Source organism: Arachis ipaensis, chromosome B6 (assembly GCF_059453495.1).
Source record: "Arachis ipaensis isolate K30076 ecotype BB chromosome B6, ASM5945349v1, whole genome shotgun sequence".
In the NCBI taxonomy this organism is placed as follows: domain Eukaryota; kingdom Viridiplantae; phylum Streptophyta; class Magnoliopsida; order Fabales; family Fabaceae; genus Arachis; species Arachis ipaensis.
In genome coordinates, this window is record NC_142441.1 from 109893096 (window position 1) to 109898100 (window position 5005).

Consider the following 5005-nt stretch of genomic DNA (forward strand, 5'->3'; position numbering starts at 1 on the left):
CCAATATATAGTTGTTTGAATATGAGGATGAGAATGGTCCCATAAAATTAATCCCCCATACATCAAACAACTCTAATTCCATGATAAACCTTTGTGGCATCTCATTTTTCTTGGGTAGGCTTCCAGCTCTTTGGCACTCATTGCATCTTGTTACCAAGTCCTTTACATCCTTGAATATTGTTGGCCAAAAGAATCCATACTGTAACACCTTGGCTGCAGTTCTTTTCCCACTAAAATGGCCTCCATATGCAGATCCATGACATTACCAGAGGACTTCTTGTCTTTCCTCATGGGAAATGCATCTTCTCAAGATCCCATCAGCACACTTTTTGAACAAATAGAGCTCATTCCAAATGTAGTGTTTAGCATCTTTGAGTAGCTTTCTCCTCATGTGTTTGTTGATGTTGGTTGGTAGCTCTCCAATATCCTTGAAATTGGCTATATCTACATACCAAGGAGCTTCTTAGATTTTCATCAACTACTCATCAGGAAAGCTCTCATTCATTGTAAGTTGGTGTGCTTCATCCTCTTCTTGTGGGATCCTTGATAGGTGGTCAGCCACCTTGTTCTTTGCTCTACTCCTATCTTTAATTTCAATATCAAACTCTTGGAGTAGCAAATATTTAAGAGCTGCATGATCAGTAAACACAATGACTTTAGAACCAATAAGATATGATCAAAACTTATCAAATGCAAAGACTATGGCAAGTAGTTCCTTCTCTATAGTAGTGTAGTTACTTTAATTCTCATTAAGGACTTTGCTAGCATAATAAATAACATGCACCAGTTTATCTCTCCTCTATCCTAAAACAGCACCAACAGCAAAGTCTGATGCATCACACATCAACTCAAAGGGTAGATCCCAGCAGGGTGGCGCTATGATAGGTGCAGAGAAAAGTTTGTTCTTAAGTTCATCAAAGGCTAGCATGCATTCCCTATCAAAAATAAAAGGTACATTAGAGACAAGCAAGTTGCTTAGGGGTTTGGCAACCTTTGAGAAATCTCTAATGAACCTTCTATAGAAACCAGCATGTCCTAGAAAACTTCTAATTGCTTTGACATTGCAAGGTGGGGGTAATTTTTTAATCACCTCCATCTTGGCCTTGTCCACCTCTATGCCTCTTTTTAAGATCTTGTGGCCAAGAACCACCCCCTCTGTGACCATAAAGTGGCACTTCTCCCAATTCAAAACGAGGTTGGTTTCTTGGCATCTCTTTAGAACCAAGGCTAAGTGGTGTAAGCATTTAGAATATGAATCACCAAATACAGAGAAGTCATCCATAAACACTTTAATAAATCTTTCAATCATGTCTGAAAATATGGAGAGCATCCACCTTTGAAATGTTGCAGGTGCATTGCACAATCCAAAGGGCATTCTCCTATAAGCAAAAACACCATAGGGACAAGTAAATGATGTATTTTCTTGATCCTTGGGATCTACAACTATTTAGTTGTAGCCAGAATAACCGTCCAAGAAGCAATAATATTCATGTCCCACAAGTCTTTCTAGCATCTGGTCCATGAAAGGTAGGGGGAAGTGATCCTTCCTGGTAGCTTCATTAAGCTTCCTATAATCTATGCACATGCCCCAGCCAGTCACTGTTCTTGTTTGTATCAGTTCATTCTTCTCATTTGGTACAACAGTGACCCCTCCTTTCTTAGGGACTACTTGCATTGGGCTTACCCAAGGGCTGTCTGAGATTGGGTAAATCACCCCAACTTGCTACAATTTCAACACCTCTTTTTGGACTACTTCATTCATTGTTGGGTTTAGCCTTCTTTGTTGCTGTCTTGAGGGCTTGGCATCTTCCTCAAGGAGGATTTTGTGCATGCACATTGAAGGACTAGTTCTTTTTAAATCTGCAAGTGTCCATCCTATAGCATCCTTGTGTTGCTTCAGCATATGGATAAGCTCCTCTTCTTGTTCCTCACTCAAGCTTGAATTGATGATTACTGGATATGTGTTGTTGTCACCCAAGTAAGCATACTTCAAGCTTGGAGGTAGGGTCTTCAACTCTAGTTTCGGTGTTTCCACTTCCTTGTTGCTAGTGTAGTTCAACATGGTCGAATCCTCCATGGTTTCTTGTGGTAATTCTCTACCTGATGCTTGTTTCTCTAGCTCCATATCTTCTTCACATTGTTCTTCTTCCAAAACTCCGTGAACTATTTTTTCCATGGTGTCTACCATCATGCATTCTCCTATGGATTCCTTAGGGTAGCTCATTACTTTGAAGACATTGAAAACCATCTTCTCTTCATGCAACCTCAAGACTAACTCTCCTTTTTGAATATCAATAATAGCTCCAGCAGTAGTTAGGAATGGCCTTCCTAGGATGATTGATGTGTTGGCCTCTTCCTCCATATCAAGCACAACAAAATCAGCTGGAAAAATAAACTCCCCTACTTTTACTAACAGATCCTCCACCACCCCATGAGAAAACTTGAATGTTCTATCAGCCAATTGAAGTACTATTCTTGTTAGTTTGGCCTCTTCTATCCTCATTCTTTTTATTATAGCCAAGGACATGAGATTGATGTTGGCTCCTAGATCACACAATACTTTCTCAATGTTGATATCACCTATGATGCAGGGAATTTGAAAGCTCCCAAGATCTTTCATCTTTTGGGGAAGCTTCTTTTGTATGATGGCACTACATTCCTCTGTTAGTACTATGGTTTCCTTTTCACCCTAGTTCCTTTTTTTTGTCATGAGCTCCTTTAAAAACTTGGCATAGAGTGGAATTTGCTCTAATGCCTTAGCAAAGGGTATGTTGATCTGGAGCTTCTTGAAGATTTCCAGGAATCTAGAGAACTGTTTGTGTTTCCCATCCTTCCTCAGCCTCTTTGGATAGGGTGCTTTTGGCACATAAGGCTTTAGGACTTGCTTTGGTGAGGATGGTGCAGGGGTCTCTTCTTCTTTCTTGGTTTCAGGTTCCTTTGCAGCTTCTTCTTCTTGGTTGCTTTGACTTAGGGATGCTTCCTCCACAACTTTTCAACTTATTAATGTAATGGCCTTGTATTTCCCTCCTGGGTTGGCCATGGTATCACTGGAGAATGTATGTGTAGGCATTGGTATTTGTTTAGACAAGCTCCCTACTTGTGCTTCCAGTTTTGAAATTGTTGCCCTTGTTTTCTTATGTTGGATCTGAACTCCTCTTGGTTTGCATCTATCTTTCTTTTACCCTGTGTTTTTTTCTCCAGAATAGTGGAAATGGTTCCTGTCAGTTGTGCTGATAATTGTGCTATGGCAGCCTCCAATTTTGCAAAATTGTTGCTGATTTCACATGATTGCATGGTTGAGGATGATGTATCTTGATGGTGGTTGTTGTGTATTTGCTGGGTGGAGTGATATGATGCATTTTGTGAGTTATGGTAGGGTGTATTTTGTGAGTTGTGATAGGGTCTGTTGTTGCCTAATTGATGGTTGGGGTTGTGGTTATTGTATTGGTTAGATTGGTATGGTTTGTGGTCTTGGCTGTGGTTTTGTTGGTTTCCCCACCCAAAATTTGGGTGGTTCTTCCAACCTGGGTTGTATGTCTTGGCATTGGGATCATATGGTGGTCTAGAGAGATTGTTCACATAGTTAGCTTGCTCCCATTCGCATTCAACTTCTGGTGTATCTCCTTCTTTTGGAGGTGTGTGAGCTTGGACAGCTGAGACTTGGCTTTTCTCCATTTTCTTTGTTAGGGCCGCTAATTGAGCTGCAATCATCTTGTTCTGTGCTAACAAAGTATCCATAGAATTGAGCTCCAGCACTCCTTTCTTTTGAGTTCTTTCTGAAGCATAGAAGTACTCATTTTCGGCTATAATCTCTATAACATCTATGGCCTCTTCAATGGTCTTCTTCTTGTTGAGTGAGCCCACTAAAGAGTGGTCTACAGTTTTCTTTGCTTCATATGACAGCCCTTCATAGAAGATGTGTAGTTGGACCCATTTGTTGAACATATCCAGAGGGCACTTCCTTGTCAAGTCTTTGAACCTCTCCCAGGCCTCATAAAGTGTTTCACCGTTTTGCTGTCTGAAGGTTTACACCTCAGCTCTCAATCTATTGACTCTCTGTGGAGGGTAGAATCTTGCTAGAAACTTGTTCACAACATCATCCCAAGTTGTTAAGCTCTCCTTGGAAAATGCTTCTAACCACTTTGCTGTCTTATCTCTGAGAGAAAAGGGAAACAAAAGTAGTTTGTAGGTGTCAGGGTGTACACCATTTGACTTTATAGTGTCAAAATCCTCAAGAATGTAGTCAGATGTTGGTTGGGGTCCTCTTGGGCATTCCCTCCAAATGAGCAATTGTTTTGGACAAGTGTGATGAGCTGAGGCTTCAACTCAAAGTTTTTAGCATGGATTGTTGGATTTAGAATGCTGCTGCTACAGTTTCCTGGGTTTGGGTTGATGTACGAGCCTAAAACTCTCCTTTCTTGCCCAACATGGTTGCCAGCATCTTCTCCAACATGGTTATGCACCTCTTCCTCCATAGTAACTTCCAAATCTTCCTCTCCAACTATTCCTTTGCCTCTTGCTTCCCTCCTTAATCTCAAGAAGGTCCTCTCAAGTTCACTATCAAAAGAGGATGAAGTTTCTCCTCTTCTACCTGTCATACATTCAACAAACAGCAAACAGAGGACAAGTGAAGGAATCACTTCTTGTTAAAACTGGTGGTTAGTTTGGTTGATGCAATTAATCAAACAGTTAGTAGAGCAGTAAAAAAAATGGAAATATGAACAATGAACAGCTAAAATGATCAAATAAAAAAAATTAAGAAAACTAAAAAACTGAAGTTAAAGGAATTAACAAGGTAATTAAAAGTTCTTAATCTAGCTACCCATCAATTTAAACATCGTCAAATTCAAACCAATCCCCGGCAACGGCGCCATAAAACTTGATGGACCGGATTCACTCCCCATATAAAATAATGAATCCGTTCTTTTGGCAAGCGCACCAAAAATATCGTGAAGTAATAACCCATTAGGAGTGGAGTCGAATCCACAGAGATTGGTAGATTTGA

At 40.3% G+C, this 5005-nt stretch overlaps 1 non-coding gene across 1 annotated transcript; it reads left to right on the top strand.

Moving 5' to 3' along the window:
- The first annotated feature begins 3941 nt into the window (after positions 1–3941).
- On the top strand, positions 3942–4047 carry LOC148562283 (small nucleolar RNA R71). The gene has a single exon (XR_015887954.1). It is a non-coding gene; the product is annotated as a small nucleolar RNA R71 (small nucleolar RNA).
- Positions 4048–5005: the final 958 nt, after the last annotated feature.